Source organism: Vulpes lagopus, chromosome 19 (genome assembly GCF_018345385.1).
Source record: "Vulpes lagopus strain Blue_001 chromosome 19, ASM1834538v1, whole genome shotgun sequence".
NCBI classification, from domain to species: domain Eukaryota; kingdom Metazoa; phylum Chordata; class Mammalia; order Carnivora; family Canidae; genus Vulpes; species Vulpes lagopus.
The window spans coordinates 2,418,489-2,432,746 of record NC_054842.1 but is presented as its reverse complement, the minus strand read 5'-3'; the positions used below and the strand labels follow the sequence as shown (position 1 = coordinate 2,432,746).

Here is a 14,258-nt window from a genome sequence, read left to right as displayed (position 1 = left end):
GTACACTAGCATTCATATTTTAAGGGCTTCAGAAGGAGAAGAGAAAAAAAGAGGTACAGAAAAATTATTTGAAGAACTAATAGTTGGAAACTTTCCTAACCTGGGGAAGAAAAAGATACCCAGGTCCAGAAAGCAAAGAGAGCTCCAAAGAAGATGAGCTCAAGGAGGTCCACACCAAGACACATAATAATTAAAATATCAGGTCCCCCAGCCAGTGGTGGCTGGTAGGTATGTGTGGGTGTGGGTAGCTACTTGTGCCATGGAGGTTGCTGGCTGCAGCTCCAGCAGCAGCAGTGGGAGCAGCAGCAGGGCACAAAGGATGGTGCCAAGATGCAGGGAATGCAATGAAGTGGATGAGAAGGCAAGTATCCCCAGCTTTTCCAGGAATAATACCAGGAGCTTAAGATTGTGCCCAAGGATGAGTAGGACCATGTCATGGAAGCACTCAGGGAGCCCTTCCTGGCCACTTTAGAATTACTGTTTACAAAAGCCACACAAAAGAGACTCTATTGCTTAAAGAACAAGTATTTCAAGGAACCGGATGACTTGGAAATGAAAGGTCAGAAAGTTGAAGTTCCACAGACCCTGAGTTGATATTCTGAAGAACATGCCTGGCATGTTCTGGCATATTTAAGTGGAAACATCTGAGAAGGTCTCCACAATTGGAAAAGTTTCAACAGTTTCTGGTTAGTGAAATTGAGTATGAAAATATCAGTTGTCAAGAAGCCATTAGCAAGGTTCCACCACTGTTACTTAATACCATCTCCATAAGATCCTAGATATGTGTACAGCATCTGGATCAAAGACCACACAACTAATTGAAATGTTACATGTTGACATGAATGTCTCTTTTCTGGAAGGGCTTGTCATCATGGTGATGGGGACAAGTGTTGCTATCTGCTCTTTCATCAGGCTAAAATGCTGAGCAGCCTCTGCATCCATGGTGATCAACCTCGATGTGTCCAGCATATCCAGACTCAAAACAGATGTACATAAGAGGAAAGAGATTATCTTTTATAATTGCATTTTTGTTATGTCCCTTGCAGTAGAGATGGCACCATGAGAAAAAACATTGATGTTTGGAAAAAGAGACAACCTTATATAACTTGCAGCTGTAAGGTTTATAGCTGTGATATGCAATGCAAGGCTCTAAGAAGCTACTGGAAGGTGGTAAATTGGTGTCTTCTACATGTTCAATAAACCCTCATTGAAGATGGAATAGTAATAGCATCTTTGCTGGAAAAGAAAAAGTAAAGGTGCTTTGGAGCTTGCTGATATGTCTTCTGAGCTACCAGGATGAAAACGGATGCCTGGAATTACATATTGGAAGGTAGGGATGAAAGATGGACAGTGATTTACACAGTGGGATGATATTCCTCGCAGCAGACGTACCCAGATCTGGCCTACCACACTCCCACCAAAGGATCCAGATGCACTTAGAGTGGTGTCTGAGAATATTACCAAATAATCAAAATACTGGAGGGTTCTTTGTAGTAGTATGAGTGAAAAAGTCTTCAATGCTATGGCATAAACATCCACCAAAGCTGCAGGGTGAATCTGTGGAGCCCAGAGAAACTGATACAACTCTGCAAATCCCACAGAAGGAAAAACTACAGACCCCCCCTGAGATGGAAAGTAAACCAGTCAGCAGAATTGACACCACTGAGATAATGGAAAGGACTAAGAATTTAGAGAACAACCAAAATAAGAAAGATGGAGTGTGTGGTCCTCCTCCATCTAAGAACGAAGTTATTTGGAATAATTTATTTTTATTTTTTTAAGATTTTATTTATTTATTCATTAGAGACAGAGAGAGAGGCAGAGACACAGGAGGAGAGAGAAGCAGACTCCTCACAGGGAGCCTGATGTAGAACTCAATCCCAGGACCCCAGGATCATGCCCTGAGCCAAAGGCAGACACTCAACCTCCTGAGCCACCCAGGCGTCGCTATTTGGAAGAATTTGAAGAAGATCCATATGTATTTATTCCTGATGATGGTCCATTATTTCCACCTATTCAGAAATTCTATGCATTGGATCCTTCATTCCCTAAGATGAATTTGTTAACTCAAACTACTGAAGAGAAGAAAGAGCAACTCTGTATAGTCTCCATGTAGCTGAGGAATGTGCTGCTGAATAACAGTGACAGGATGAAGGTTATACACTGGGATAAAAGATCTATAACTCATTATGAATTGTTGGAAAACCATACTATAAGCTTTAATAATTATATTAAGTTGTACATTAGCATTATGACATTGGTATGCAGTAGATTAATATCTGAGGTCTCAGATGACTTCTGTGCCTTTGTAATAAAAGGTAAAATAAACTGTTTCTCAGAGTTTAAAAAAATTAAAATGTCAAAAGTTAAAAATAAAGAATCTTGAAAATGGCAAGAGCAAAGCAAATAGTTACATACAAGGTAAGTTTCATAAGGCTATCAGCTGACTTTTCAGCAGAAATTTTGCAGGCCAGAAGAGAGTGGTATGATATATTCAAAGTGCTAAAAAGAAAAAAACCTACAACCTAAAATACTCTACTTGGTAAGGTTATCATCAGAATTGAAGGAGAGATAAAGTGTTTCCCAGACAAACACAAGCTGAAGGAGTTCATCACCACTAACCTGGCCATACAAAAAATATTAGAGGAGTTTCTTTAAGCAGAAAAGAAAAAGCCATAAATAGAAGTAACAAAATTATAAAAGGAGAAAATTTCATTGGTAAAAGCAAATATATACTAAAGGTAGTATATCACTTATAAAGCTTGTATACAGACTAAAAGACAAAAGTAGTAAAATCAGTCATGTCTATAAAAGCTAGTTAAGGGATATGAAAAATAAAAGGCAAAATATGATATCATATACATAAAACATGTGGAAAGGAGTAAAAATGTAATGCTTCTAGAATGTGTTCAAACTTAAGCAACATCAACTTAATATAGACTGCTATATACATAGGATGTTATTGTAAGCTTTATGGTAACCAAAACCAAAAACCTGTAATAGATACACAAAATATAAAAAGAAAAGAATCCAAGCATAACACTAACAAAAGTCATCAAATCACAAGGAAAGACAGAAAGAGCAGAAAGAAACAGAGAATAACTACAAAAACAACTGAAAACAATTAAAATGGCACTAAGCACATATCTATCAATAGTTACTTTGTAATGGACTAAGTGCTCCAATCAAGAGACATAGGGTGACAGCATAAAGAAAAATACAAGACCTATCTTTATACTATCTAAAAGTGATTCACTCAGACTTGTAGACATATACAGACTGAAGGTGAAGGGATGGAAAAAAGAAATTCCACGTAAATGGAAACAATAAGAGGCTGCTGTAGTAATACTTATATCAGACAAAATAGACAACAAAGACTGTAACAAGAGGCAAATAAGAGCATTACATAATGATCAAGAATCAATCCAATGAGAAGATATAACAATTATAAATATCTATGCATCCAACACTGGAGCATCTAAATGTCTAAAGCAAATATTAACAGAACTAAAGGGAAAGAAACTGACAACAATATAATAGTAGAGGACTTTAACACCCCACTTATTTCAATGGATAAATCACCCAGACAGAAAATCAGTAAGGAAACTTGGCTTTGAGCAACATATTAGATCAGATGGACTTAACAGATATATATAGAACATTCCATCCATAAACAGCGGAATACACATTTTTTTTTCAAGTGCCTAGGGAACATTCTTCTGAACAGATCACTTATTGGGCCACAAAATAAGTCTCAGTAAATTTAAGAAAACTGAAACTGAAAGTATATCTAGCCTTTTTTTTTTTTAACCACATGGTATGAAACTAGCAATTAATTACAAGGGAAAAACCTGGAAAAAACACAAACACATGGAGATTAAACAATATGCTACTAAACTACCAATGGGTCGATGAAGAAATTAAAGGGGAAATCAAAAAGTACCTTGAGATGCAATAAAAACAGTTTTTAAGAGGGAAATTTAGAGGAGTTTGGAAAGATGGCAGAGTAGGAGGAATATGAGATCCCCATCCCACTTTTTCAACTGGATATTGTGCATATCCAAGTAAATAAACTGGGCAACCTGAAGACTGGCAGAAGAAACTCCACAACTAAATGTGGAGAAGAAGCTGCTTCTGAAAGGTTAGGAAGGTCAGAAAGGCAGAGTGAGGCTGCCTGCAGGAGGGAGAGAGCTGTGCACCTAGAGGGGGTAGAGAAATGGGCCCTTGTACCAGGGAGCTCACATGGGGAAGACTAATGCTGATAATGTTTGGCTTTAAAAACCAGAGGGGCTGAATTCTATGAATTTATACAACCAATGGTACTTACACCCTAGATCTTTAAAATTCTGCTGACTCAGCAGTGGGTAAGGAGGGGAGGATGAGTAATAGCTCTATCCACCACCTTTAGAGAGACAGCTGCCTACATGGAGAGGCAACATAAAAATGGCAATTTACACAAAGCCATGGGCAAATGGGAGACATCTTGTTTTGGAGTGTGTTGGGGTACTTCTCCAAAAATGAGGGAGGTGACAGGTGCCATTTTCCTCCCCTGTTGCCCAGCATAAACACAGAGTCACCTGTGAGAGGTGGGACTACACAGACACTTGCTACTTAACACACTAGTATGAGTTCTCCTGAGGACTAGTCTGCTCCAAACCTGATAGCCTTGGCCCTGGGCTAAGGACAAAAGCCACACATGGTCCCACTGGGTACATAGCTGCTGTGCACCATGCAGAACTGCCATGCTTGGCTCACCTACCACTCAGGGCCTAGCTACTACACTGCAGCTGGCTACACACTCTAAGCCACCATCACACACTAGGTCCAGCCCTGCCCAGACTTGTGTCCCTGACAATCCTGGCACACAGCCCCCAACCACCACAGTGATTGGAGGAATATCACATAGAATTAGCAGCCCAGCACAAATTTTACTAACACCACTGTCCCACTTCCAAGTTCCTCAGTGAGTACACCCCCTCACAGCTGGCCTTCCTGGGTCCCACTAACAAAGAGCAAACACAGCCCACAACAGGAGTTCAGATGACTGCACTGAAAGGAAAAGTGACTCAGACTCAACAGCCGGGTGTAAGCAGCACACATAGGACAGTCTCCTAAAGTACCAGATTCTGATAAACGGAACATTGCACTCCAGGACACTCCAGGAACTCTTCTTCATAAAGTCACTACTTTCAAGAGCAGAAAACACGGGTGACATTCTTAACACACAGAAATAGACACAGAGAGGCAGACAAAAGGGAACAGAAATTTCTCCCAAATGAAAACAGGACAAGGCCACAGCCAAACATCTAAGTAATAGACCTAAAGAGAATTTAAAGCAATGATCATGAGAATACTCACTGGATTTGAGGAAAGAGTGGAAGACATGAGCAAGACCCTTAACACAGAGATAAGGAATAACATTGCAGAGATAAATAAACTTAATGAAGTGAATAGCAGGATAGAAGAAGCAGAGGAACAAATTATTGACCTAGAAAACTGAGTAATGGGAAGTATTTAAGCCAAACAAAAGAGAGAAAAGAATTTTCAAAATGAGAATAGATTTATGACCCCATCAAATGTAATAACATATTACAGGAGATCCTGAGAAGAAGAGAAAGAAAAGGTGTCAGAAAATTTTTTTAAGAAATAATAGCCGAGGGGATCCCTGGGTGGCGCAGTGGTTTGGCGCCTGCCTTTGGCCCCAGGCGCGATCCTGGAGACCCAGGATCGAATCCCATGTTGGGCTCCCGGTGCATGGAGCCTGCTTCTCCCTCTGCCTGTGTCTCTGCCTCTCTCTCTCTCTCTGTGTAACTATCATAAAAAAAAAAAAAAAAAAAAAAAAAAAGCATCTATATCTGCTTATAAGAGACTCATTTTAGAGCAAAAGACATCTGCATATTGAAAGTGAGGGGATGAAGAACCATTTCTCATGTTAATGGACGTCAAAAGAAACCAGAGTAGCCATGCTTCTATCATACAAACTGGATTTTAAAACAAAGACAATAACAAATGATAGAGAAAGACACTTAATTATATCATAATTAAGGGGTATATCCAACAAGAAGATCTAACAATTGTAAATATCTATGCACCCAACTTGGGACCCTCCCAAATATTCAAATCAATTAATAACAAACATAAAAAAAAAAACAAAAACTCATTGATAATAATACAATAATAGTATGGGACTTAAAAAAAAAAAAATAGTATGGGACTTTGGGGAGCCTGGGTGGCTCAGTCACTTGTGCATCTGCCTTTGGCTCAGGTCATGATCCCGGAGTCCTGGGACAGAGCCCTGCATCAGGTTCCCTGCTTAGCAGGGAGTCTGTTTCTCCCTCTCCCTCTGCTCTTTCCCCTCATTTGTGCTCTCTTACTCTATTTCTGAAATAAATGAATTAAAGCTTTAAAAAAAATAGCAGAGGACTTTAACAATCCACTTAAAGCAATGGACAGACCATCTAAACAGAAAATCAACAAGGAAAAAATGGCTTTGACACTGGACCAGATGGACCTAACAGATATATTCAGAACATTTCATCTTAAAGCAGTAGAATACACATTCTTTTCAAGGGCACATGGTACATTCTCCAGAATAGATCACATACAGGGTCACAAATCAGACCTCAACAAGTAAAAGAGATCATACCATACATATTTTCAGACCACAACACTATGAAACTTGAAGTCAACCATAAAAAAAATTTGGAAAGATCCAAATACATGGAGGTTAAAGAACATCCTACTAACAAAATGAATGGATAAACCAGGAAATTAAAGAAGAAATTAAAAAGTACACAGGGCTCAGCGGTTTGGCGCTGCCTTCAGCCCAGGGTGTGATCCTGGAGACCCAGGATCTAGTCCCACGTCGGGCTCCCTGCGTGGAGCTTGATTCTCCCTCTGCGCGTGTCTCTGCCTCTCTCTCTCTCTCTGTGTCTCTCACGAATAAATACATAAATAAATAGTACATGGAAGCAAATAAAAATGAAAACGTGATAGTCCAGAACTTTTGGGATACAGCAAAGGCAGTCCTAAGAGGAAAGTATATTGCATTACATGCCTTTCTCAAGAAACAAGAAAAGTCTCAGATACACAACCTAATCTTACACCTAGAGGACCTAGAAAATGAACAGCAAATAACATCTAAAGCCAGCAAAAGAAGGGGAGTAATAAAGATGAGAGCAGAAATAAACTATAGAATCAAAACAAAACAAAAAAACCTCCAGAACAGATCAATGATACTAAGAGCTAGTTCTTTGAAAGAATTAATAAGATCTATAAACCTCTAGCCAAAAACAAAATCACAAATGAAAGGGGAGAGATCACAACCAACACCATAGAAATATTAACAATTATAAAAAATATTATGAAAATTTATATGCCAACAAACTGGGCAGTCTGGAAGAAATGGACAAATTCCTAGAAACATACAAACTACCAAATATGAAACAGGAAGAAATAGAAAACCTGTATAGACCAATACCAGCAAAGAAATTGAATCAGTAATCAAAAATCTCCCAACAAACAAAAGTCCAAGGCCAGATGGCTTCCCAGGGGAATTCTACTAGACATTTAATGAAGAGTTAACTCCTATTCTTCTCAAACTGTTCAAAAAAAAAAAAAAAAACAGAGGGAAAACTTCCAAACTCCTTCTATGAGGCCAGCATTACTTTGATTCCAAAACCAGACAGAGATCCCCCTAAAAAAGGAGAATTATAGGCCAATATCCCTGATGAACATGCATCCAAAAATTATCAACAAGATACTAACACATCAAATCTAATAGCACATTAAAAGAATTATTCACCACAATCAAGTGGGATTTACTCCTGGGCTACAAGTGTTGTTCAATATTCACAAATCAATCAATGTGAGACACCACATTAATAAAGGAAAGAATCAGAACCATATGATGCTCAGTAGATGCGTAAAAAAAGCATTTGACAAAATACAGCATCTATTCTTGATAAAAACCCTCAGCAAAGTAGGGATAGATGGAACATACATACCTCAACTTCATAAAAGCCATATACAAAAGACCCATAGCTAATATTTTCAATGGGGAAAAACTGACGGCCTTTCTTCTATGATCAGGAACAAGACAGGGATGTCCAATCTCATGATTACTATTTAACATAGTACTACTAGTCTTAGCCTTAGCAATCAAACAACAAAAAGAAATAAAAAGTATCCAAATCAGCAAAGAAGAAGTCAAACTTTCACTATTCACAGACAATATGATGCTTTATGTAGAAAACCCAAAAGACTCCACAAAAACAATTATTTGAACTAATACACAAATTCAGCAAAGTCACAGTATTTAAAATCAACATAAGAAATCTGTTGTATTTCCATACATCAATAATGTGTGGAGGCCGAGAAAAATTAAGGCCATTCCACCTCAAGTTTAGCATTAGCACAAGTACAGCCATCTTAGGCCCCTGTGAATAAGAGTTGAACTTTACAGGAAAAACTGCAGAATGCCCTCAGGACATCCCATATCAGAAAGATAACAAAGCTCAGAATTGCCCTCAGCAGAATTGCCCTCTGATCCCATATCAGATCTTAAGAAACTCACCCACCCTTTCCCCCATATTGGAATGGGAAAAAAAAATCCTCCACCCCTTCTGAAAATCCCCTAGACCAGCCCATAAAAAACCCAGCTGTAACCCACATCAGGGTCCAAGCGCCTGCTCTGCTGTGTAGAGTATACTTGGACACAAGCTCGAGCTTGTAAATAAACCCTCATGTACTTGCATCGGTGTCAGCTCCTTGGTGGTTTCTTGGATTCGTAATCTTGGGCACAACAAATGAAGCAGCAGAAAAAGAAATCAAGGAATCAATCCCACCTACAATTGCTCCAAAAACCATAAGAAACCTAGGAACAGATCTAACCAAAGAGATAAAAGATCTGTACTCTGAAAACTATAGAACACTTGTGAAAGAAATAGAAGAGGACACAAGGAAATCAGAAAAAGTTCCATGCTCATGTAAGAAAAAATATTGTTTAAATGTCCATACTACTTAAAGCAATCTACACATTCAGTGCAATCCCTATCAAAATACCACCAGCATTTTTCACAGAGCTAGAATAAACAATCCTAAAATTTGTATGGAACCACAAAAGACCCCAAATAACCAAAGCAACCCTGAAAAAAAGCAAAGTGGGAGGCATCATAATTCCAGAATTTAAGCTACACTACCAAGCTATAGTCATCAAGACAGTGTAGTACTGATACAATAACAGATACATAGATCAATGGAGGAGAAGAGGGAACCAAAAATGGCCCTAAAACTAATTTCAACAAAGGAAGAAAGAATACTCAATGGGAAAAAAAAAGCAGTCTCCTCAGATGGTATTGGGAAAACTGGACAGCCACATGCAGAAGAATGAAATGGACCACTTCCTTATACCATACAAAAAAATAAATTCAAAATGGTGAAAGATCTAAATGTGAGACTGGAAACCATCAAGATCCTAGAGTTGAACACAGGTAGCAACCTCTTTGACATTGGTTAGCAATTTCTTACTAGTTGTCATAGGAAGCAAGGGAAACAAAAAGCAAAAATGAACTATTGGGACACCATCAAGATAAAAAGCTTCTAGATAGCAAAGGAAACAAATCTAAAAAGCAGCCTACAGAATGAGAGAAGATATTTGCAGGTGACATATCTGATAAAGGGATAACATCCAGGGGCACCTGGGTAGCTCTGTTGGTTAAGTGTCTGACTCCTGATCTCAGCTTAGGTCTTGATCTCAGGATTGTGAGTTCAAGTTCCCCACTGGGCTCCACACTGGGTGCAGAGCCTACTTTTAAAAAAAGGGTTAGTATCCAAAATGTATAAAGAACTTATCAAATCAACACCCAAAAAACAAATAATCCAGTTAAGAAATGGGCAGAAGACATGAATAGACATTTTCTTTTTTAAAGATTTTATTTATTTATTCATGAGAGACAGAGAGAGAGAGAGAGAGAGAGAGAGAGAGAGGCAGAGACACAGGCAGAGGGAGAAGCAGGTTCCATGCAGGGAGCCTGAAGTGGGACTCGATCCCGGGTCTCCAGGATCAGGCCCTGGGCTGAAGGCAGCACTAAACCACTGAGCCACCTGGGATGCCCATGAATAGATATTTTCATGAATAGCCACTTACAAGTGGCTAAGAGACACATGAAAAGATGTTCAATATCAGTCATCATCAGAGAAATACAAATCAAAACCACAATGAGATATCACCTCACACCCATCAGAATGGCTAAAATTAACAATACGGGAAACAACAGATGTGGTGAGGATGCAGAGAAAGGAGAACCCTCATACACTGTTGGTGCAAATGGAAACAGCATGGAGGTTCCTCAAAAAATTAAAAATAGAGCTACCCTACAATGCAGCCATTGCACTACTAGGTATTCATCCAAAGGATATAAAAATAATGATTTGAAGGGGCACCTGCACCCCAATGTTTATAGCAGCAATGTCCACAATAGCCAGATTATGGAAAGAGCCTAGACGTCCACTGACAGATGAATGGATAAAGAAAATATGGCACATATATATAATGGAATATTATTCAGCCATCAGAAAGAATGAAATCTTGCTATTTGCAATCATTTGCTAAGCAAAATAAGTGAGTCAGAGAAAGACAAGTAACTTATGATTTCACTCATATGTGGAATTTAAGATACGATACAGATGAATATAAAGGAAGGGGGGAAATGAGAGAGAGGAACAAACCATAAGAGACTCTAATGATAGAGAACAAACTGAGGTTTGATGGAGGGAGGTAGATGGGCTGAATGGGTAATAAGGAGGACACTTCTTATGATAAACACTGGGTATTATATGTAGATGATGAATCACTAAATTCTACTCTTGAAACAAATATTGCACTATATGTCAACTAACTAGAATTTAAATAAAACTTCTGGGGGGAAAAAAAGAAAAGAGAACACTCCTACACTATTTATGGGAAGGCAAATTGGTACAGCCAGTATGGAAAACAGTAGGAAGTTTCCTCAAAAAATTAAAAATAGAAATACCAAATGATCCAGTAATTCCACTTCTGGGTATTTACCCAAAGAAAATGAAAACACTAATTCAAAAAGATATACGCGACACTATATGTATTGCAGCATTATTTACAATGGCCAAGATAGGGAAGCAACCTAAGTGTACATTTATAGAAGAATGGATAAAGAAGATGTGAAACATATATATAATGGAACATTACTCAGCCATATAAAAGAATGAGATCTTTCCATTTGTGACAACACGGATGGACCTAGAGAGTATTATGGTAAGTGACATAAGTCAGATGGGGAAAGACAAATACCACATGATCTCACTTGTATGTCCAATGTAAAAAACAAAGAGAAAAAAAGAAATAGAGTCATAAATAAAGTCATAAATACAGAGAACAAACTAGGGGTTGTCAGTGGGGAAGTGGATTGGGGGATGGGTGACATAGATGGAAGGTATTAAGAAGTACAAACTTCCAGTAATAAAATAAAGAAGTCACCAGGATAAAAAGTACAGCATTGGGAATATAGTCAATAATATTGTAATAAATTAATATGCATAAGATGATAAGCATTTTGTAATGTATATAATTGTCAAATCATTATGCTGTGCAGCTGAAACTAATACAATGTATTGTATATCAACTGTATTTCAATTAAAAAAGAACCTTCAGCACCTATTTCTAATATTCTTTGTGTCATCCAACTTTGCCAATCCAATTACGAACAAGACAATAGTTCTCTGAATGCACCAATCAAACCCACCCCTGGGGGTCAGCGTCCTCTGAAACCGAGATGTGTGAATACCAGGAGTTATTTGGGAACACAGGAAAAGAGTGTGGTTGCCAAACTGGCAGTCAACAGCATCTGCTATGACTACTGGATTCTCCCTACCAGCCAACAGGTTTTCTCGTTCCTAACTGGAGGAAGGAAGCCACATGAGGTTTCTCTTTGGGCCAGCCTGGCCTCAAAACATGAGGCCTTCCTAGAGATCCATAGAAATTCCTTCAAAACACACTTGGAAATAAGATTTACAATATGGAGGACTTGCATCTCTGTTCCATAATGTCTGGTTAACCTGCATTTCCTCCTTCTGGCAGTACTTTTTATTTAACTGAGCTAAGTTATGGATTATCAAATTTGTCAGTTGCTCAGAGTTAGACCACAGCAACATCTCCCAGGAAGTCACAACCTACATCTCTGCTTTGAAGAGCAGAAGTGTTCATACAGTTGGTTGTGGATTGCAGCAAGGCAGCACAGGATGGAGTGAAAAAAAACCATGGGTTTTTGTCAAAAAAAAAAAATCTGGATTTGAATCCTGCCTTTGTTAGTTAATTACTGAGTGATTTTAGGCAAGATATTTAGCCTCTCTGAAACTACTTTCTCATCACAAAATGGAAATACTATACCCACCCAGAGGGCTATTGGTGTGATTAAATCTTTTCTCTCTCTTTTCTTAGAGAAGTCTGTATAGGGATTAATCAGATCATATAAGTGCGACCAATGCACAGGTTCACCTTTATGTTTGTAGTTTTCAACATTTGGCTTAAATTCTCTTTGGACTGAACCAGAATAACACAAAACAAGTTGACTGGCTTTTAGCAATTGTACTATAGAGAGTGGTGCTTCATTGCACACATAGCTGAGATCAGAAGGCAATCTGTAATTCAGAGAAGTCATGAAATGCTTGCCTGGCATTTGATTTTTCTATAGAGGAAAAGTCATGATGTTTTCCAACATATTTGGAGGCATTTGTGAAATTCAAAATGGTGTAAGCAGTCACTCTGAGCACTGTCAAAACTGAACATTGTTAGTGGGGTGGATAATTTATGTTAGTGCTACTTAAATTATTGCATACTAAACACAGAATGTGCTACAAACCAAGTTTTCTAAAATATGTAGGATGAGAATAAATGTTTCCATCAAGAGCATTAATTTTCAGCAAAATTCTCTTTATCTCCTTTGAAGTCCCAAGGGGGAATTTCTAGGTGCTCACTTCCGCAGCACATATACTGAGTGGGAATTTCTAAAAGTTCCTAATGTCTTAGAGTTTATGCCTCCTTCAAAATTAAAAAAGAAAAGCACTTTAGTTGTAGTTTTCCAAATAGGTTTGTGTACTTGAGTTTTGTTTTTTACAGTTCTTATCTAATGTCAGCTATGGCAAGTTGCCTACGGGTCTAATGACTTACACTGTGAGTAGTATGAAGGACTTCAGTCCTCCGTTTGCGCAAACCCTGAGTTATCACAAGGAAAGGGGGTAATTCCCTCAAGTTAGCCTCCTTTGCCACACTTGTGAGCGGACGGCGGTCCAGAGCCAGGTGTGTGAGTCCTCAGCCTCACCGCGCGGATCTGGGCACACCCGCGGCTGAGGATCTGGGCACACCCGCGGCTGAGGATCTGGGCACACCCGCGGCTGAGGATCTGGGCACACCCGCGGCTGAGGATCTGGGCACACCCGCGGCTGAGGATCTGGGCACACCTGCGGCTGAGGATCTGGGCACACCTGCGGCTGACGACAAGTCAAGCTGGTCGCAAGGAGGCCAGTACAGCTACGAGGCAACCCGCAGCCAAGGACGCAGGGTGGTGGTGGGACGGTGGGGGAGTGTTGAGAATGGAATGATGGCTCCCAATTTCCTGAAATAATAAGTGCCATTTTCTCTTTTTCAAAAGACAGCTTTAAAACTGTCGGGCTGGCGAGGCTGGGGACCTCGGGACGGCGGAGGCAGCGGGGCCAGCAACCTCCCAAGAGCGCCGCCTGGCCGCCTGCCAGCCTGGCCTGCGAAGCCCTGGGACCCTGGCCCTAACCGCAAGGCCGCCCTGCCCCCGCCTTCCCGCCGAAGGCTCTTTGCACACCCCTGCGGCTGGCCTGGGCCACGGCCCGGGCTCCACCCCCTCCGCGGCCCGCCCGGGACCTGGCCCGCCGCCCGCCTCCGGGAGCGCTCCCGGTAGAGCACCCTCCAGCCCACCGCCTGGCCCTACTGTCTTTGATTTTCTCCGCCGCTCATTAAAAGAAAACAAAAACATCTTCAGAGTTCTGCAATTCACCTTCTGAAATGCTGGTACCATGCTCCAATCCTTCAGTATGTGGTGAGCGCACAGATTTTTACTCTTCCCATCAGGTAAGCAAGGACACCCGGCGCTGTGCCTGAAGAAGGGAACCGAATGCTCTCTGTGGCAATTCTCACACAGATGCAGGCACAGGAGCTTATCTGACCCTGATGCAAATGCTGGCCATATCAATCTCCT

The 14,258-nt window shown here is 40.0% G+C and overlaps 1 pseudogene; it reads left to right on the top strand.

Moving 5' to 3' along the window:
• The first annotated feature begins 259 nt into the window (after positions 1–259).
• LOC121479034 lies at positions 260–13,961 on the top strand (annotated as a pseudogene).
• The last annotated feature ends 297 nt before the right edge of the window (positions 13,962–14,258 follow it).